Here is a 22,295-nt window from a genome sequence, read left to right as displayed (position 1 = left end):
ATAAGGAAAAATCCCCTTCAAACTGGGCCTGGACTTTGACTAGGCCCTCCTACCTCATATCTCTGTTATTTCAGGATATTATACAATGATTTCAGGAAACTTAAATGACTACCATCCAGTGTGACAAAATGACGAGCGTTATTCCTTTTTTAATACGCACAGATACATCGGTCTTGTTTTCAGGTTAGAAATTCAATTAAATTTTGAAAATAAAACTAACATTGTTTCAGTATGTTATTCTAAAATCTAAATAATAGAGGAAAACATGAAAATGTCATGAAGATAAGACAAACCTGAACAAAAGTAATACAGCAAGACAAGCACACAAAGCAAAAACACAAAATCTTTCCAAGTATTTTTGGCCTAGTTTCTAGTCCAAATATATTAGTACACTTGAAATAAGACAAAACTAGCTGATAAGTAACTTTTAAGCAAGATAAAGGAATATTGATGAAAATGTAGTAGTTCCACTGGCAGATTATTTTACCTACAGCAAGACATTTTCCCATGTTTTAAGTAAAACAATCTGCCAGTGGAACCACTACTTTACTTAAAACAGGCTCCCAAATCTTGTACTGAGATATTTTCACTATGAACTAGACCAGAAATACTTGGTAAGATTTTTTAGTGTAGCAGCAGAGGAAGCTGAAGGTGAGTCAACGCCTGAGGGACGGTCATGTCTCAGTTGTGCTGAGAGGATTTATAAACAGTCGTGACTGAATGCGAGATCAGAGCGGTCGGGTCATGGTGCGGGTTCCTGCCGGGCATTCGGAGCGACGCAGAGCCGGGCGTCAGGAGAACGGGTCGGGACGAGGTTCATCCATCCTCATCATCCTCATCATCCTCACCTGGAGCCTCTCTGGCTCTGTGGGAATCTTCCTTCCCCTGAAACGTTTTCTGCCCGGAGTCATCCTGAGAAAGTCAGAGGCTCTTTACTTGGTTCTGGTTTGATTCAGGGACTCGTGAGGTTTTTCCTCAGAAACATGAACTTCAGGCTAGATAACGTACCTGTCTGCAGAAAAGAAACTCTTCTTCTTTTTGTGTTTGTGTTAGTCCTGAAGGTACGACGAAGAGTCCGATTACCTCAGTGAAACCGACCTGGTTCCACATCTGCTCCTGCTGCGTACAGCAGCAGATCGTCACACTGTGTGGCGTTTACCGTTTTTATGGTTACCAGTGAAATGAAACCACTGGAAGGCCGACTAGGTGATTTACAGCTACCTGAGGGTGTGTTATGCACACACGCCTAGCTGGGTGAAAAGATTATGACGGCGGCTCGGGCTGAAATTAACGCCGTTCTTTCTGAGTTCATGTCTGCATTCAGAGGCAGATGCTGTGATTATCAGCTGAGCGTTCGGTCCGGTAGTCTGGACTTTTCTCTTAAAGTTAAAGAAGTTTAGCTTCTAAAATAACCTGCTTTAAGGTGGAATGACTGAAAAAGTAAAGTTTACTTGATACATAACAAAAAATAGAGCTGCAACTATTACTTTAGTTGTCAATTATTCTGAAAATTAATCCGTTTAAAAAACTGGCACAATCAGAAAAATTTTTCATTTAACCATTTAACCCTTTTTATGCAAAATTAGAAAATACTAAACGATAAATAATTAATTCATCTAATTTTTAAAATAAGAAAATAAACATTTTATTGCCTTTAGTGAATGTTTGATCATTTGTAGCAAGGATGCAGCTAAACAAATTCTTCTGACGTTAACATGTGAAAAGTTTGTCCTTTTCTGTTTGACTGAACATCAGTTCAATGTAGAGTTGATCTGTTGATTATGTTTTTTATTTAACTGGTTAGTAATTGGAGGCAAAAGGTGCTTAATATGAGATTTTTTATAAGGAGTTTGAATCAGGTGAATCTAGAACTACCATTTGAGGAGTTTTAGGTAGAACATATTTAAAGACGAGTTTAAATATTTCATTTAAACTCATTTCATTTAAACTTGTTTCATTTTGTCTTAAATTCAAAATGTAAATTTTTTTGTGCAGTTTGGCTTAATTACTGCTCTGAGTATGTTGGTCTTTGTTCTCTAGTTAACAATTAATTTATTGCTACATTATTAACAACACAGACAGAATGGTAATTAAACCAAAACTGTTCAAAATCTTACATTTAGCATCTAAGATATAAAACAACGTATGTCTATAAATATTTTCCCAGAACTCGTCAACTGTAATAGTGTAAATAAATTCTGAAAAAGCAGCAGAATGTGTCAGTTTTCTTTATGTGATTAATCATCAGAATAACTGATTACTAAATCATTAATTGAAGCCCTGTCTGCCATACAGTGTTGCTGAAAGGCTGCAGAATAATTTTACTAGTATCTTTGATTTTTTGTTTGCGGGAACTTATTGTTTGAATAGAACAACCAAGAATCACTGTGAAGAGATAAAGTTACAAAACCAGCTGCGTAGAATCGCAGAGATCTTGGGTTTTGGGCCCAGGATGGGTAAATAGCTTTAAACGTCTTTTTTAAGAATGAAAAACAAAGAAAACATCAAGACAAAAGCAGCTTTGTTTTCCTGAAAGACAGAAAAAATATGATTTAAGTCTAGAAACCACAGTATCATATGTCATTTATTCTTTGGTTTCCTCATATTTGTTTAGCGTGACTCGAGCTGAACGGCAGACATTTCTCAGAGATGCAGCTTCACATGAAAGCGTGTAACATACAGGACGACCCACAGGGACGGGATCCTTGTTCTCCAAGCCATTGTGTTCTGGTCGTTCATCACAAACCCTCTTTGTGCCGGGCGGAGAACTCGGCTCACAATATTTGAACAGCTGCGGACTGTATGGTGTGTCTGGTTGTGTTGGTCTGTTGACACTCGGAGCAGGAATCCGTTTGATTAGATGTGAGAATTTGGAGAGTGAACTGCTCAGCATGCAGGAATGAAACATTTTACTAGTGCAGAAAATGATCAGTATATTGTATTTTTATTAGTTATTGTGTTCAGTAAAATAAGACAGAATAGTTAACAAATTGTGTTTCCTGTTCTTAGCTGATAGGAGTGATACCTGCCATGGTTTCTGCTGCTGTAGTTCAGCTGCTTCAAGGTTCAACGTGTTGCTCGTTCAGAGATGATGTTTTTTGTGTAGCTTGGTTGCAGCGAGTAGCTATTTGTTCTGATGCTGCTTGAGTGTCGTCTGGAACCGCTCAGCCCATTTCCCTCTGACATCAGCAGAACGTTTGTGTCCACTCTGCTGCCACTCACTGGATATTTTCTTTTTCACACAATTCTGTGTCTAAAATGTCGGTGAACACCACTTACTGAATACAGAGCATAAATTGCATGGTCTTTATGCCACTTGAGCATTTTTAAAGCTTGGAGCAACAAGAATTTATTTAACTGATAGATTCTGAACACATGCAGTTCCCATCACTAATCCTTGGTGAATTGGTGTAAAAGTTGAGTTTTTACGAGAGTGTTGATAGGTGAAAGATCTATGTTATATTCCAAGATGTTTGAACAAGACGGTTTCACATCAGACAGAATAATCAGAACCTGTTGTCAGGATCTTCAGAACCTCAGAGGGAACAGCATTGAGATAAATCATTCATCAGGATTTGATTTCCCCCATGGATCAGGAGTTACCAGTAAAAATCCTTCCTAATTGTTATTTTTATAAAAGTCACTTTGTTGCTCTCAACCTCAGAACAGAACAGAACAGAACGCCATGTTCTGATTTCTGCGTAACTTCACAGTTTCCCAGAATTATACAAACCCATTCAATAAATTAGGATATTATTGAAAGGTTCGTTTCTGTCATGAAGTGGTTCGGTGAAGGGTGGTGAGGCAGACGCAGTGGACCCAGGTAAGATGAATAATGATTTAATGATGAAACTCACAGTCCAAAACAACGAGCAGCAGGCACATGGACACACTGACAACGAACGGACTAGACATTGACGACGACAAGGACCCGACCAGGAACAAGGAACACAGGTGGAGTTAAATACACAGGAGGGTAATCACAGAAACGAGACACACTTGGGAACAATCAAGGGGAGGACAGGACAACGAAGAGACTTAAGGACACAGAACACTCTAAATAAACAAAGAAAAACACAGATCCTGACAGTTTCAGTAGCTTCATCTTTTAAGATGATTTTAGTAAAAATACAATATTTAAGATTAGAATAATACACCACACTAATAAAAAATATATATTTTTAAATTGTGCGTAATGAAAAGTACCTACATAAAGGTTGTAATTTTTAATCTTAGCATATTCTAATTTCATGAATATTACAGTATACCAGTAGAGAAAATTTGGAGAACCGTATTGGAAACCTGACAGGAGTCTATTATGTTGTTCAGTAGTACAGAAATGTTTGTTTAAATAGTTGAACTTCAGTTTAAAAACTTATTGTGCTGTGAGCTGTGATCTGAGAAGTGAGTGACGGCTTTGAATCTGCCTCAGGTGGATGAGTCATGTCTAATTGGACACAGACCAGTTTGTTGTTACTGGACACCAGTAATGGGTTCTGTTGGGAAAGGCATCGACTGCATGTTGTCACTTCTGACTCACTTCATTGACCTCAATCTGTCAATATCAGGAAATTCTCCCCGACTTTTGCCTACCATAAATTTACAACACATAGATAGGAGTCTGGTTATTTTTAAATTCCTGACCCAGTAATAAAAGTCCAGAAAGTCGGGTTAGTTTGGGGAGGTGTGAACGTGTAACCGAACTCTGATACGGACTAAGAAAAACAAACTCAAACCTCAGTCTTGGTTTTGTTGAAATGAACTATGGTGCGACTCAGATGCATATGTGAACACCTAGTGGACCAGAGACCGCTCCAAAAGTAGACAGTGGTCTACAGAGCAGGGCATTCTGGGTAAATACAACCAAAGCAAATGTGCTAGTCTAGCGCTAGGTGGAGAAATTACTTGGGGTCTTTAGCCAAAGACAAAAGATAAATCTTTTGTTTCCATCTGTCAGTGTCTTCAGAGGTTTTTGTGTTGTTTCCTTCAGTGGTTCTTGGTGCAGCGCCCCCACAGGTGAGGAGGGGAACAGGTTGCTCAAAGGGTTTGGTTAGTTGTTATGCAGAGAGAAAAAGAACTGCAGCAGCTGCAAATGGATCAAATGTTGTTTGGTAATCAGTTAAACCGAGTCTACAGGACTATCTGGTGTGAAAACAACCTATGTTTTCTCCACAAGAATCACCAGTCAAGAAATGCTTTAAACCAGGGGTGTTAAACTCATTTTAATGCTGGGCCACAAGATCAAGACTGTTTTTAAAGGGTCCACTGTGGCAGAATGTGTTGATAAAAAATCTCTTGAAATTAAATAACACCTTGACTTAATTTGGCAGGATACAGATACAATTGCTGATTTGATTGATAAATAATATTTAAGCATGCAGCTAAAATTTGTCTAGAGCTAGAAGGCCACATAAAAACATCTGGAGGGCTGGATTTGGTCCACGGACCTTGAGTTTGAAACCTGCTTTGAAGCCACGTGCTTTAACATCCTGACAGGATGAGGCTTTCAGGAACGTGTCAGTGTGACTTTGTGTTTGCTGGTTGTTATGAATGCTGATGAGTCAGATGTGTGGATGCATCTGTTCATGATGTTCTTTACTCCCATTGTCAAGACAGAATGGCATTTAGCTTTTGTCTTCAGGCAGTCTCTGTTCTCAGACACACTGTGAACGCTGCAGAACGTGTCGCGTTCAAGAAACCGGCCTTTTGGGAAATGACAGAGTCAGCACCTGCTCATGTAAGCTACGCTAACAAGCTCATTTTGTGTAGCCACCAACTGCCAGAAGTGTCAATAAAAGTGGAGTTGTGAACTTATTTTTTTTTATTCTTAAAGGTAAGCCATTGTACAAAATTCACATTTTGCACATTTTTGTAATTCCATTTGAGTTTCTATTGCTCCTAAAAGCAGCACAAACCCTTAATAAAACACCCAGACAGTTCTTGACAATAAGTCAATGTTTTTTGGTGTCTGGAAAATGAGAAGTTTCAAAACCTTCCCAATTGTTGAGTTATAATCAATGGACAATGTACAATGGCTGCTAGAAAAGACAAAAGTTTGGTTGTTGACTTATCTTCCAGAAAGCACTTGCTGCATTCTGGTTGGTTGTGCAGGAGGCTCTGCTAATGCTTTTCAAAGATGTATGGTTGTATAACTGCATCTGTTTGTAGCTAAGAACGATTTTGTGCAAAAAATGTAACAAACGTTTAGTATCGCCCGTTAACCTATCCTAACCTGTTCAAGGAAGCAAAATAGGTTGCTTTTAACAGAAAGATGTTTTTGGAAACATTGTCACATAAATAGGGCCTCAGATTGCTGTAAAAGAAAATGTATTTTTACTGACAATAACTTAGCTTTGCATCTTTCCAGAATCTTTGCCTCTATTCATTTGCGGATCGGATCACAGGTAGATCAGATAGATCTGCTGGAGCAGCGGAGCTGAAAACGACACAGCTAGAGGCTCAAAAGCAGCTCTGATGATGGTTTAGACCAGGGGTCTCAAACTCCAGTCCTCGAGGGCCGCAGTCCTGCAACTTTCAGATGAGCCTCTGCTGCTCCACACCTGAATAGAATAATTAGGTCATTAAGGCTCTGGAGATCTGATCTACACAAGAAGGAGGTAATTAAGCCATTTCATTTCAGTGTTTTGTACCTGTGGCACATCTAATGGCTGCAGGACAGCGGCCCTCGAGGACTGGAGTTTGAGACCCCTGCTTTAGACAGAAGCACAGAATGTTCTGTGTCATTGTTTGGTATTTGATCTGGAGCTGCTTCATCACAACAACCAACATCGCGAGTAACGCTGATGAACTAAAGAGAGTGACTGCAGTGCAGTGCAAGATGAGCTGGAATCAGAGAGGCTGCTGTTGAACTCTTAAAAACAAGAGAACAGGAATCTCAAAGCCCTGTGGGAGATATTATCGCTGAAACTTGGATAATAACACATTAAATATTATTTAAAACTGTCTTAAGAGAAACAACCATCTGGAAGGTTTTGAGATTTGGTGAAAGGTAAACAGAACAGATCTTATAAAGAATTTTAAGAGAAGTGATGGAAATCTTTCAGCTACAGTTAATAAATCTTAAATAATGCAAATATTTTGTATTTAACCAGAGATCAAATTAATATTAATTAATAATCTTTTACTGGAACCTCCAGGGCAAGTCAGACAGCATTAAAGACGAATTACCACAACCAACCAGATGAACACTTATCCAGTATAATGAGTAAGAAAAAAAAAGGCATTTGAATGGCTAGAATAACAGTTTGCTCCAATCTGACAGTTGAAGATCAGATGAAAAACAATAAATATATTTGTTGTTGAGCTCATACTTCTTTATTCAATAATTTAGCAGCAAAAAGGGTTTTAGAATTGAGAATGTTGCTTATTTGATAATATATTCAATTATATTAATTACAGACCCTAAAATTTTAATTGAATCTCACCACTAATTCTAAGAACTTCTACATTTTGCACACTGCATATGTTAGGGTGAAATCCAGGTGAAATAGGAACAGATTTATGTAACTTTGGGTCCCTTTTACTGACCTGTGTAGAAATACCCCTGGCCTTTTCTAACTACAGACCACAACTGGAGTCATTCCGGGCCCTTAAAAGCCCACAGTACGAATAATTGCTTTGGTTCGTAACTGTGAAGGTGTTATACGTTTAACACAGGGCAGAGGGTCACCATGATCCCTGTAACTCTGTGGAATGACAGGATTTATGGCGTGGCATTAGAGCAGCTCGTGGACACAGTGAGAGGACGGCGGGGTGAGAAACGGGTTTGCTGCAGCCGCGCCCTGACCACTGCTGGCTGCTGCGCTGCTCACACAGCTCTGAGGTCTCCTAAACACATGCAGTTAAATTTAGACTGGCTCAGACTGACCACAGTCAGACCTCCTGAAATCTGGCTTTCATTGTTTGCCCCGTCTCTCTCTCTCTCTCTCTCTCGCTTCGCTCGGCCACTGTCTGTGGGTTTTTTATTTACTTTTCTGACTCGTTTTCTCCTCAGGACCCCCTACCACCGCATACAGACCTTCCACTCCCCATCATGCTCTGGGGCGACAGAGCGAGGCTGACTTACGTGGTATTTGCTCAGGGTTAGCGCTCATAGCTTTGGAGGAAATTAAATGTTCGAGTTACATCCCGGCTTGATTCAGGTTACCTAAAATACTGGAGCAGTTCCTGGAAGAACTCCTGTCTGAACAGAGAGCGATCTCATGGTGTTCATCCAAACCTTTTATTCCTGCCTACTGTTCTATACATTGACAGTTTAATGGAAGATGGAGTTATAGTTGTGCTTTATTGAGTTTTTCTTGGCTTTCTAAGCAGAGAAAATCCATCTTGCTTCGCCTGCAAATTCCAGTTTCTTTTCCTCTCTTTTATGGCTGCTTTATACGACGGCTTATTAGGGCCATTGTAGATTTAAAAAAAAAGAGGAGTAAATTTCCACCAAAAAACTGAAAAACTTTTAGACTAATTTCAGAAATTTTCTAGAAAAAAACTTAGAAATGTATAAGTTTGAAAAATTGAAAATTTGCTCATTTCTGAGTTTTTTTTAGCAACATTTTGAGGCTCTGTCGTGTAAACAAAACCTCAGACTGTTGAGAAGAACCCAGATTTGTTAAATCAACAAACCTTTAATCTGATACAGTGTCTAAGGTGTTTAGTTCTCTCACAGTTAAACTTTTAGTCTCTGTTTCTCTATTTAGTTTCTTAAATTTTGACCTCATATGCAACTGTACTTTTTTAGGAATGTTGTTTTAATCATGACATCAAGCAGACTAACAATGCTTGACCTTTTCTCTGACCCGCTAAGTTTGTTTGCCAACTTTTTTCTTCCTACCAATTTACTTTTCAGTCATTTATATTAGATTTTTTAAACACTGATTTAAAACTTATTTTCAGTTTTTTAAATATTGAACTATTTAATGATTTCCCACCTTAAACTTATCAAATCTCACATTCTTTCTTGAAAAATCATTTCTTTTTTCTTCCATGTGCTATAAATATTGATCTCAGCTCATGAAGAGATCAGTTTTATCAGAAATGTTAATGAATGACATTCCTCTACCACTCACACCCTTCCTCCTCCTCCTCCTCCTCTGCAGCTCGATGCTCATTGGCCCGTTAACATGACGGGATCATCTATTAGCTTAACTGTTTCTCATTATCTCTGCCACCTACTGATCTTTTTCTCAAGGATGAAGGACAACAGAGTGGTAATCCAGCCTCAACGCTCCAGTTTAGTTCTGTTTTATTTACTTTCTATAATATTTAATATCAATCAGGGCTTTTTTCAGAATTAGAATTATGAACAATAATTATTTATATTTTTATGAAAAGAAATCTTTCATCTAAATAAACAAGAAATGAAAGGACATTTAAAGGCCTCTTATTTAACAGAAATCCACTAAATACAGTATAGTATAGATGATGTAGGAGCATGGATTTGAAATGGGATTTTTTGTGACAAATTATGAGTAATTTTATAAACTGTTCTTACTGAACAACACTTTATAGCCTCTGCTTGGAGAACCAGATGGCTTTGGAGTCAGTAGTGCATGTTTTATTAATACAGCTCCCTGCCCACTGATGGCATTGGAAGCATTTATCTGCATAATGTATATCTCTGACTAGTTTAATAACATGATGTTTCAGATACAATTTCATTTTATTCAGTTTTATTTATTTGGCACCAAATGTCATTTAAATGTACAAACTGGTTCAGTTTGTATCCAGATATAAATGTGTAATTCAGATAAATTATACTCTATTCCATTTTATTCCAATGCTACACATTCAGCTTCAAGTATGCACAGTTTATTATTATTAATCGGTCAATCAAATGATAATAATAATAATAATATTCATCACCAGATCAGCCCTGCACTGTATTAATGTCATTTCAATCAGAAAGGCCTGAACTTTTTACATAGAAGTATTTTTTAGCTACAGATTCATCCTTTGCTATAAATGATCAAGCACATAATAGAGAAATGCTATGTTATTGCATTTTAGACAATAAAATGCTTATTTTCTTATTTAAAAAAGGAATTGAATTGTTAATTGGCATCTTGGTTGCAGCCCTAGTCCTCTGTGTGTACGTATTCTCCCTCTGATTCATGTTTTAGTCACTTTTCCGTTTCTTGTGCTCCTGACTGTTGTACATCCGGTTTGGTTCGGTGTTCCTCTGCAGCCCGTGTAGGAGGATAATGTGATGGATTAGCAGATTTATTATTTTTACATCCACTGAACCCTCATATGCTGCTCAGCAGAATAACAGATGAACTTACCGTGATCTGAAAACACCTGAATAAAACTGACATCCCAACATGACAGATGTCCAGAAGTCAGTCAGGAATCATCCACCTCATCCACCTCCGCCTCAGAGGACAGCCTTTGTGTCGCCTCGCTGAGGATTCCTCCAATCTGGGATCTGGTGGGCGATTTGACACCCCTTGTCTCTTCCTTATTACTTCACTGCATCCGGCCAATCAGTAAACAGAAAGACCTGGTCACATGGTGTGTCCCCTGCTCCCCTCCCTGGTTGCCATGACAACGAGCCCTGGTCCAGGCAGCATCTTGCTGTGGTGAGAAAGAAAAGCAAGAGAAGAGGAGGCAGACGGAGAGGAAGGAGGAAAATCGTAGGAGGGAAACCTTTTCAGATCCGGTGCCTGTTCCCGTTTTCCCTCCATGCTGTAAGTCATCTCTATCCGTTCTTCTCATCCAGCCACAGCTGACCCAGATGACTGACTCGCATCTACTTATTGAGATAAATATCCAACGGTGTGTCTTTAAGGATTTTGCAGGTGACACCATGTGAATTTTTTGTGATCTACTGAGAACGCGGCGCGCCTCACCTCAGGGAGACGGCCTTTGTTTGTGTGCTTTAGTCAGCGTCCGCTCATCCTTAATGACAGATCTCTATAGTGAACAGAGGCGTGGTGAGATCAAGCAGCTCTGCTCTAATAAAGGCACTTCCTTAATGTGGTGAAACTCTCTCTGATGTATTGTGTCTGGCAGCAAGTGATTTAGCCTTTATTTTCATTCCTGCTGCTTTAAATCTGCCGTCTTCCTCTCTCTATCCAAGTCACTCTCACACAAGCAGACCTGTTTGCTTCTCTGCATCCTCCTGTGGTTCTGTTTAATTAGCAAATCCGTGCAAATCCAACTAGGGCAGCTTGTTCTGATTGGAGACCTCATATGTAGAATGTCCTTGTGCTTCTGGAAACAGTGGGATTTCCTGGCTTAAAAACACTTTTAGAGTTCAGATGTTTTAACACTAGAACGCTTCAGCTGGTGCCTTTTTTTATTAGATTGTAACTGACTGCGTGTACAAACATTATTTTCCTGATAAGAAGACATTTTTAGAGTTTAAAAAATGGCAAGTTGTTTTTACAGAGATACGGGTGCACAGTTCAGTTTGACATCAATCTGCAGTAAATGTTACTGGAAGGCACTTAGCAAGACAAGCAGGTCAAATCCAGATCCGGTTTTGTGTCCAGACTGAATTTGCATCTGCATTCTCTTGACAGATTACAAAAATTAATATACAATAAAATAATAAAATAAAGCAGAAAATATAACACTACAAGTTGCTTTCTAATCACATTACACAGAGAAATGCACATTGACAGACTTAATCACTTTCACACACACACACACACACACACACACACAGTCATACAGTTAATTTTTACATATCTGAGCAGTTTTTAATTTATTTTTTCAAGTTAGATTTGAAAACTCTCAGAGAACCGATGCTTCTTGATAAAAGGTTATCTAACTAAAACAGTCCATTCTGATCAAGCATGTGGTGACGGGGGGAGGAATGGCTCCCTTTTAGCAGGAAGAAACACCCAGCAGGTACAGGCTCATTGTGGCCATCTGCTAGGACTGACTGGAGTGGAGAGGAAAGAAAACAGCCACATAAAAAAAATCACATAGAAAACACAAAAGTGTACTAGAAAGTCAGGTTTCACTCTCTCTGGTTAATGCTTGGTTCAGTTGGGTCTCCATTGGTAGTGCGTTCCTCTCTTTATAGGCGTGAATTAGGACAGGAATGTGTGCGGGCTGCGATGATGTCATTTTGTGTGTGTACTCTTGGGCAGCCAGTTTAACTGAAATCTTTCGGTATAATTGTTCCTTGTGGATTGTCCAGTTGTCACCGATTGGGCAGGATTTTGGTTGGACCGTGCACATGCAGGAGCTGTGATCAATGGTCCAATGTGCTGCTCACCATCTTGGCAACTATACTATCTCTTTGCAGATTGGTTGAAATATTGTTCAAGGAGAAAGGAGAAAGCCATGAACCAATCGACTAACGCAGCTGGGAAAATGGAAATAAAATAATCTGAACCTGACTGAGGAAGCTTGTTTACCAGACACGTTGTGCCATATCATAGCACAATGAAGTAACTTTGTTAACTTCAGTTGTTAAAATAGGACATATATATCAGAAATTACTTAAAAATTAAAGAAACCTTACTTTGTAATGTAGCATCTTGAAATTGGCCCTATGTCTCTTTAGAAACTCCTACTTTTTCTGAAACTCTGTCTTCAGCAACTAATCGTAACATGGCTCCTCTGTTTAACCTTTAACAACATTTTTACCTGTGTTTCACTGAGACGTTGCTAAAGGAATGATCTCAGCAGATGTGCAGTTCTCCTAGGTGTTTGCTAATTGCTGCTGGCTAGTCTGAAGGAGCTGGGTGGGGGAGTTTCTCTGGAGAAGGGCTGCTCACTGCTCTCTGAGGCAGAAACTCAGAAGCTTGGAAACTGCAGCTCTGAGGAGAAGGTGGAGGGCGGAGCTAGGTCCACCCAGGTGTTTAGCATAGGTGAATGGTTGCCATGGGGATTAAAGGATTTCTCAAACACGTATGAAAGGTATATTTTTGATGAGGGAATAACATGATGTAAATTCATTTAATAAGTAGGTTTTACATGACACTGCCCCTTTAAATCAGCAGTAGCTTTGACACAGGGAAGAGACGGCTAAACACCCGAGCTCTAAGCCAGGAATACTTTCCATGGTAAAGAAAAAACTGAACAGGGAAGTAATGCAAACTTTACCTGCAAGAATCACGTTGACAGAAACACGTTTACTAAATAATTACAACTCATCCATCTCATGCAGTTAGGTGGAATAGACATTTTGCACTGAAAAATTTCTTTCATCATTAGAACAATGTATCAGTTGTGCTATGTGGTTGTATAGAAGTTGAACTTTAAACTGTTTGAGAGGGATTATAAGTTCCTTAAGTCTTTGGTCTCAAAAAATAACCAAACAAAATTATGAACAAGTTGAAAGAAAGTTAAAGAAGGAGAGAATGATGATGTACTGTAATACCTAATGTGGAGTTTGATCTAAGAGAAGATTGTAACAGTCCAATCAAAGCAGAGAACAAAAATAAAAGCCCTTTTCTGATCAAAGTGAAGGAAAGTGATCTGATTGTCTCCTTTTTGTTTTCCTGTTATTTAATTTAACATTTGATTATGAGGTTTTCTTAGAAGACATTTCCTTTGACAAACAGCAGAGGCTTCACTAAGTGATTCTCAGTTATCTCTTCCTTCCATTCTTTAAATAATCAAAACTGGTGAGGCGTTGATAAAGAAAATACTGTATGTTTTTGAAGCAGGAAGACAAATGTAAGATTGTTTTGTGATTGAGAAAGAACAAAGCAGTTTATCAGTGGCGCATATTTCTGTCTGCAGGGAGCAGCCAAAGGCTCGCTACAGTAAATCATTTTTATGCAACGTCTTTCCTTGTAAAGCAATTGTTTGGACGTTATAATTTTCCAGAGTTGTAATCTTATGGTCTTCCACTGAAGCTAACTTTAGCCTCACTTAAACCCGTTGCACAATCTGTGTGTGAAAGCAGACGAATGGACTTTGACATTTTGTGGGAGTTATAGATTCTTTGTGTTATAAAATCCCTTAAACAAAAAACTCATAAGAACTCAGACATTAGAACCAACACATCATAAATGATTTTCCCTGTGGCACGCAGTTTATTTGTATTATTTTATTGATTTATGATGCCTTTTTATGGTCTTCTGTTGATAACATTCACCTTTCTGAATTTCCTGCTAAGATAAGTGGTTGATATTTTCTATGGTGTAGTTATGCACCGCGGTTAACATGACTCTGTACTGATGATGAGAATTTAAAGCTCTATCAACCAGTGATTCTTTAGTCCAAACTTCTAACTTGACCTCAGACGAATGGCAGTTCGGTCCAAACCTGGTCCAAGTCTTATTTTAGAACCAACAACCATGTGGGAGGGACCTGATAACAGTGCAGCAGAATCAGAATCAGTTTTATTGGCCCAGATTGAACACACAAGCAAGGAATTTGACTTTGATTTCAAGCCCTCCCAGCATACAGATATTATTTATAAATATAGATTAAACAAAATAAAAGCTAAAGAAACAATTTATAAATATATTTCTCTGTTCACCCAATAATTATCTATTTTTTAATGGCAGGTTGTGGTAGTGCAAATAAGCGGAAGGTAAAATTCTAAACCAATGTGTCCAGGATGTGTGGAGTCTGCTTAGATGTAATGAGACGAATTATCAAAGCAAATTAAAACAGAGAGAAAGTCTGGGAAACATCTGCCTGTGAAAAGATCATTTTACTGAACATTTCTACCTGACTCCAGGTATCTTTAACATTTACCTCAGTTGGTTTGATATTACAGTGCCGTTGTGCACTTTAACTCTAGTTCATAAATGTTTTTCATTCAAATTCATAAAGAAAGGCTCTTTACTTGTTAAGGCATAAGAAATTATTTTATCATGTTAAAGACTACTTATTGCCCTTTACTGTTAAATATCAGAGTTACAAGTGTAAACATAAAGTATAATTTTTCTTAAGAGATCTGTTTATGACTTCGTCCTCCAGACCTTCAATCTTATCTTATAATCAGATTTGAACATTTACATTCAAAAATACGTTTGAAAACCCCTGATCTAAATATGTTAGGCATCATTACGAAATAGAAAAATACTATGTAGATCATAAACAAAAAGCAACAAAGAGAAATTAAGAAAGATTTTTTTTTACAATTTGCACCTGGTTTAGTTGTCATTCCGCTCTGTTTTTAATAATTAAATAACATAACAGAAATGAAAACAATAATAAAATTATATAAAGGGTATTATAAATAAAATATATTATTATTATTGATGATGATTACAATAATAATAATAATAATAATAGACTAAGTTAAATATATATAAATTTGATTTGCTGAGCTATTTTTTGTATCAGTAAACTTACATTAAAAGCGAGTTTGCCATCCACAATATGGCGGACGCGCTGTCGCATTATTTCTCTTTGACATTGGGCGTCTGTCTTGTTTCCGACACCAAGCAAACGTAGCAGTTGTGCTGCGTCACGTTGGCAGAGACCAATCGGATTAAACTGAGCTAAAACATGCAGGAGAAGTCAGAGACGGGGCAAAGGGGTGAGACACAATTTACTAACAAAAAAATTAGGTTACAAGTTCGTAGACAACAGTTTATGCGTCATATAGGGACTATTTTAATTTTTGTTTGTAGTTTTAAATGACTGTTTGTAGAAGTTTGTCTCTTGCTTCGGTGATTTTTAGCTAACAACTGCTAACTCCCCCTCCATGGTTGCCGTTATGGTCTGGACCGGTCGCTCTGTGTCAGTTTCAAGTTGCGCCTTCTCTCTCTGCTGTTCTCTGCTCTCCTCCGGGCTCAACGGCCGGAGCTAACTAATTCATATCATCATTGTTTTTATTCCCTCGTAAAACGCTGACGTTCCCACGAAAATGGATGTATTCTTACCGCATAAGAGTGGATTTTAACAGCGGAAGGATTCGGAGGTAGGATGACATTCCTCCCGCTCGCCGGACTAACGCGGTGTGTTTTCCTAAGGTTGCCGTGGGATCAGTGGACTGCACCTTTTGCACCTTTGGCGAATTAAACGCGCTGGTGGTTTTTAATGCAGCCACTAACGATTTAACTGCATCCACTTGCAATAAATCTGACATGTCCTACTTTACACATGCACGTCTCCCTGCTTGTGCATTGCTCTGGTTATCTGCCAGCCACGGTTTTAATGGGACAGCCTGTGGAATGTGTTGCATGGTGACAGCATGCAGTCTCATAATGAAATATGAAGTGTATGTTTCGTGTTTGCAAATAGGAAATGAGTAATGCAGGGGCAAGGTCATAAAGGTGTCAAAAACAATCTGTTTTTAGCAGAATTTGATTTCTAAGGCTGTGCAATGTTTCGAAGTTTTTATCTTATTTCCATCAATAACAGTTACAGCAGCTGGACAGAAGTCTGTAGTAACGATTAACAGGCATGTTTTCGAATGAGTTGCATGTCAGAACAAACTATTTCAAATGAAAGTATCAACATAAATTTTACATGATGCCAAGATGAGATGTGTGAGGAAACCTTAGCCATCTGCAGTGTTTTAAAACTTGAAATTATGTGCTGCTGTTTTTACCCTGATCTACTTTAAAACCTCTAAAGTGTTGTAAACAGAAATCAGAAAAATGGCTTAATTATGTTTTGTTGAAGCCTTCAGCAAATATTGGCGATCATTTTGTGTTTTGTGTAAATGACCTTTGGCAGACCCTTTATTTAGCCTAAAGTTAACTTTTGTTGGAAAAACATTTGTAACAATGGGAAACTATTCAGGATAAAATGGTACTGCTTGTAGGATTAGCTATAGATTTAGTCACATTCTTACTGTAGTTGAAGATACTAATTACTGTTTCTTTCCCTTTCTCTTTTGTTTCATGATATAACGTTTTCCTGTTCTCATCCTTCTCAGCGGTATCCGTCTCTATAGTAACCACTTTACTGAATAATAATGAGAAAAACAAAAATATTTTATTGTCTCTTTCACCAATTCTTTGGGTTTTATTTGTAATCATTTTGCTGCCTACTTCTTCTCTCTCACCTCCATCTCTTCTTTCTTCCTCTGTCTCTGCTTCATGTCTTTCCAGAAAACATTTTTCTTTAATTAATTAGCCAGTTTTTAGTGGCTCCTTAGTTTCTATGAAAGACTGATCCTGCCATAATTAGTAGTAAAAACAGAGGTAAAGTCACTTTACCTTTTACAGAATCAGGAAGAAAAAGAAAAGAAAACATGAGAAAAACAACAAAGAAATCTGTAAATAAACAGATAAGGAGAGAAAATGCAAAGATGAACTACTACAGGAGAATGGAAAATATGATAGATTGGGAACAGATGGTTTAATTCTAAACAGGGATGATCTTGAAATTCTGTAATCTTCTGTGAAATTTGATTTTATGAAAGAAACTGCAGCATTTCTTTTCTCTGTGTTGTGTAAATCATTTGAATTGGGCCAAAATTGGTATCAATGGTATAAAATGATTTAGACAAGAGAAACCTATAAGAAGGTTAAATAAGCCAGGTTAAATGTGTAACCTATTCAAAGCAACGAGAGAAAAGTGAGTTTTTAAAATGTTGATTCAAAGATTCAACTCCTGAAGGATGCATGCCTTTATTTTCCTGTTTGCAGCCTTGCAGTTGACTTCATGCTGGATTCAATATTGCAAAACAAATGGCTCCTACCTGACCCAGATTTGGTCCATACATTATGTCACAGCAACAAGAGTCATTCTGTGGTTCAACGAGGCGGAAAGTCGGGAGCCGACGGCATTTCTGTCGGACAAATACTCTTATCCGTCTCAGTTGAGTGAGGGTGTGTTTGTTTTATTGACCAATGGTATTGATTCTACTTTTTGCTTACATTTCAGTGAGTTTTGGTTTGCAGCAGACGTAAAGCTGGACGTCTCTGAAGGCAGATGGGTCTGCTGCTGGCTGTAGAGTGGGATCAGGATGGAGAGCGGTGAAGGAGGAGGATGTTTGCTTGTTGTTTGAGTCAGCAGCAGACAGAAAAGAGGCAGCAGTGGCTTGGTTTTTATTAAATTCATTACTCATAATTACTGCTTGTGTAGTTCTACCATGTGTGGACATATTTCATAACAAAGATTACAGTCATTTCCCAGTTGGTCAACATTAAGTATAGTGAGGGTTCACATGCAGTTTGGATGGGAACCGTTTCCTATCTGGTGATTAGATTCTGATTTTTGTATCAATTCAGAATAAATGTTTGAGTCAAAACAATTATTCACAATGACCCTAACCCTAATTATCTACTCCCGTCTGCTTTGGAAGACAGAATGACAAATGGAGGCATTAAAGTGTCACTTTCATTCCTTTTTAAATATTAAGCCATGCTTAGATGGAATTACTCCCTCCAGGCACAGAGAGAGCGCCACCTTTCTGCAGACACCCTCCTCTGTGTACGACGACTTTGCAGTTTCCATCTAGACTTTTTTAGCCCTTTGACAGTCTTTGTAGTTATTTAGAGAAAAATCGTATAAACGTACATAATTCGTCCAAAGTATTCAGGTGGAAGCGGACTACTTGACGCGACATATCGTATAAATATATAAAACATGGCAACAAACTTCTGACCAATCACACGACATGCCTCCTATCTGAGAGAACGTTGTACCTTGGTTCAGCTTTAGCTAGTCTGCTTATTTGCAGTGTTTCCGAAGTGCTAAATGTTCATTTGTGAACTTTGCTGCTCACGGTGAAGTTCATGTAAAGCTCAGTTTTATTGGGAATTTGGTAAAAACCAAAATGATTCTAAATTCAACATTGATGGGTTGAATCTCTCACTTAACTTTTGTAGTTTTCTCTTTGTTGTGGTGCTTTCCGGACATTAGTATATTCCAGTACCGTCTCCATGGCAACGTCAGACCATCCCACCCTGTTACAAAAGTTTTAAATTGTTTTATGTTTGTATCTATTCTGAGTTGTAGTAAATGAGAGTCGTGATAAACGTGAATCTATTTTTGGAACGCCCCTAATTAAAACCATCAGCAGCCTCCATGTTTGTTCCCTGGAAAAGTCACATCTTTACCTGAAATCTGAAACTTCCAAGCCTTCCAGGACTTTCCGTAACAGACGGACTTACTTTGCTGCTTAACATTCAGCCTTCCTGTTATCTTGTGAAACTCTTGTTCTTTCACAACCTGATTAAACCTTCTGTCCTATACTAACAACTAAATAACTTAGAAATAAAAGGCCTGCCTTGGTGTGTAGGTGTTGGAAGCAGCTTGCAGAGGACGAGGCAGGCCGTCTCTCAGAGGGGAGATGTTCGTCCCTTCTTTACTGTGCTTCTCCGTCGCCCTACACGGCCTCATGGATCTGGAAGTGGCCGCTAGATGAAAAGCCTAGTTGGAAGGAAGTCGTCTGAAATCAGCTGCTGCTGTGTTTCCAGTAACAGCCGTCTGTGGCGGTTCCTCCTGCTGATGTGTAGCTAACGGTTCCTAGCCGGTCTGGGCTTCTGTAAGCCCTTAAAAGGAGAGCCGTGGGTACCAGCATGCTAATGGCACGCTGTTAACTGTGCGAGGTTAAAGTTCCTCAGCAGATGATTACCGGAAATAAAAATAAATCAAGGTGTAATTGCCCTGGTTTGCTTTTAGCTGAGTAGTGTTCAGGAGGAGGTCATGGTGTTCCTCAGGGAGGAGTCAGAGTGAAGGAGGACATCAGGATGCTGCTCAGGTTGCTAACCTTTCCTTAACAAGATAAAAGATGTAAAAATTAAAGCTGCAACTAACGGTTATGACAGTAATCAATTGGTCTGACAATTCTGCACATTCATTTAACTACTTAATCTTATTTTATACAATATGAAAGATACATGAGCAAAAATAAACATTCATTACGTAAAATGTAATAACATAATTTGTAGCAAAGGAAGCATATCAGCTAAAAAAAAAAACATCTTAACATGCAGAAAGAACTTTTCAGTTCACAGATTAAAATTTACATAGCAAAACATGCTTAACAGGATATATTTTTTATATTTTTATTTTAACAGAATTCCAACCAGGTGAAGCTAAAACTGCCACTTCAGCAGTTCTGGGTTGAACAGATTTACAAAGTTTTTTTGTTTTTATTTTATCTTAAATGGGAAGCATAAATATTCTTTGCACAGTTTTGATTTAAAACTGGTCTGAGGTTGCTGTTCTTTTATGTTTTAGAGTCTGTATTCTCCAGTTAACAACGATTATGACGGTAATCATAATCAATTAATCATAATTAATTAACTATTTCAGCCCACGTGAAAAGATCCGGTTCTGTGTCCTGTTTGCTAGAACAATGAGAGATGGCTGAATTCTACCTGCAGCCAGTCAGACAGTAACATGACGACTGACAGTAAAGTATGTGTGAGAGTCGCTAGATGACCTCGGTTCATCTGGTTTAGTGATTTTCTTTTTTTTAAAATTTGTTTTGTTTTTTCCCCGTCTGGGCAGTGAATTAAAGACTTGGCAGTTGGTTGCACCTTTGAGGTCAGAAGTGGGTCAGTATGACAGATGCATTCCTGAGCTCAGGCCAATGAAATTGTTGACGTGTTGGGAGTCTGCTGACCCTTGGAACGTTTCAGCTCAGCAGCAGATTTACTTTCCTGAATGAACGACGGAGTTTTATCTAAAGCGTCTGAAGAAAACTTCAGCTTCTCATTTTCTGTTTGATGTGATGTTTGGTTCTCACCTACAAAGTGAGTAAGGTGGCAGCGAGCTGGTCTATTCAGAGGAAAAGAACTGTCCCTGTGAACTGAGTCAATTATTCTATCGATTAATTGGATGAAAAGATTGCACATAATGCAGATTTTTCATTGTATCACTTAAGCTAATGTGATACGATATTAAAAAATGCATAAGAATGCAAATAAAAAAAATAGTTAATTTTTAAGAAGAAAATAAACATTTTATTAACTAAAATGCAATAAAATCGAATTCCATTAATAAATGCTTGATTATTAGTATTAAAGGATGAATATGGAGCTAAAGAAATACTTTTTGAGGATACTTCTGTTCAGAATTTAAACCAGATGAAGCTAAAACTGCCACTAGAGGAATAGAACATATTTACAGAAAAAGAACAGCTTTTATTTTTTTTTTATCTCAATTGCAAAATGTATAATTTTTTTGTGCAGCTTTGGCTTAATTACTTCAGCTAACGATTTGTCAATTACTATAGATGACAGTTATTTTAGTAATCGATAAACCATGATTAATCCAATTAATCGTTTGAATTTTACCTGCAGTCAGTCAGACAGTATTTATATAGGTATTTTATAGGTTATTTATTATTATTTAGGTTATTTATTGCAATAACAATAAAATAAATTTTGAATTGAACTGAAAAGATTTGTGATTCCAGGCCATTCTCCTCCTCTTTCTGTCCTTTTTAAATAAAGTGTTTAAAATTCATAACCGTCTCTTTTGCCATAAATCGGATAATGCCTCTCAAACACAGTTGCACTTCAAAGAATAAATGAAGACAAACTAATAAAATAATTTTGATTTATATTTATGCATACACAATAATTGTATGCATGAATATTTTCAAAAATGTATTTTTATTGATGCTCCTAAAGAAACAAAAGAAGATCAAACAGATAAACATCATCAACTAAAGTTTATTGTTATTGAAACATAAATTCAGCTGTACCTCTGCGTTGAAAGAATAAAAACGTGCTTAAATATCTCACACAGGCGACCCTTCATTAGTTATGAGCTGTAGTTTATTGGAATAGGTAATCTACACGCTCCTTTTTGAGTTTCAATAAACCTGTAAAAGTCAAACCTGTTTAGAAGTTCACACAATAACCAAAACATCTCATTACTGCATGAGCTGTGCTATTCTGAGCAGCCAGGGTGTTACCTAGCAGCAGCTGCAGCAGCATAATTAGTCTGTTGAAACCAATTTGTCTTCATTTCATGCCCGTTTAAAACATCCTGTGCTTTTCAGGCAGGATCTGCTGGTGCTGAACCAAAGCAAGCCGGGCCTTTTCTCCCCGAAGACCACATCATATTTCACATTCTCTGCTCTTGTCTTTGGAGGAGCTTAAAGTCCTCGTTATCTGCCTATGTGAACAAGTCACAAATTCTTCTCTGGCAGGAGTGATGGAGAAACAAGCCCAGTTATGGTTCTTTTCCAAAAAAAGTCTAAACCAAACTCTCTGGAGAGTTTTTCTTTCTGTTTTAATATTGAGGGCTGAAGTCTGAATTACCGCCATCAGATCCCAGCGTTCTCTCACTGCAACTACCTGGGATTCTCATCAAGGCAGGTTTGATAGTGCAATCATAAATGATCACAATCATAGTAAATAATGATCATCAAGGCGTTTTCTTTAAGTCAAAGTGAACAAACGTTTATCTGGTTTCTTCTTTGTTGTAGCAAATCTAAAGAA

General features: G+C 38.0%; 1 protein-coding gene across 32 annotated transcripts in view; it reads left to right on the top strand.

Moving 5' to 3' along the window:
* mical3a (microtubule associated monooxygenase, calponin and LIM domain containing 3a) overlaps positions 1–22,295 on the top strand; it is a 95,712-nt gene that overhangs the window by 6,867 nt on the left and 66,550 nt on the right. The window contains exon 1 of one of the 32 annotated variants that reach the window (XM_028043555.1): positions 10,604–10,703. The exons of 30 other annotated variants lie outside the window; for them this stretch is intronic. The gene's annotated coding sequence lies outside the window, so the exon portion shown is untranslated. Of the gene's footprint in view, positions 1–10,603; positions 10,704–15,677; positions 15,860–22,295 lie in introns of those variants that run through there. One more of the 32 variants, XM_028043536.1, reaches the window with a different exon arrangement.

The sequence above is a fragment of the Xiphophorus couchianus genome, chromosome 2, assembly GCF_001444195.1.
Source record: "Xiphophorus couchianus chromosome 2, X_couchianus-1.0, whole genome shotgun sequence".
Classification (NCBI taxonomy): Eukaryota; Metazoa; Chordata; class Actinopteri; order Cyprinodontiformes; family Poeciliidae; genus Xiphophorus; species Xiphophorus couchianus.
This window is presented reverse-complemented; position numbering and strand designations above follow the sequence as displayed.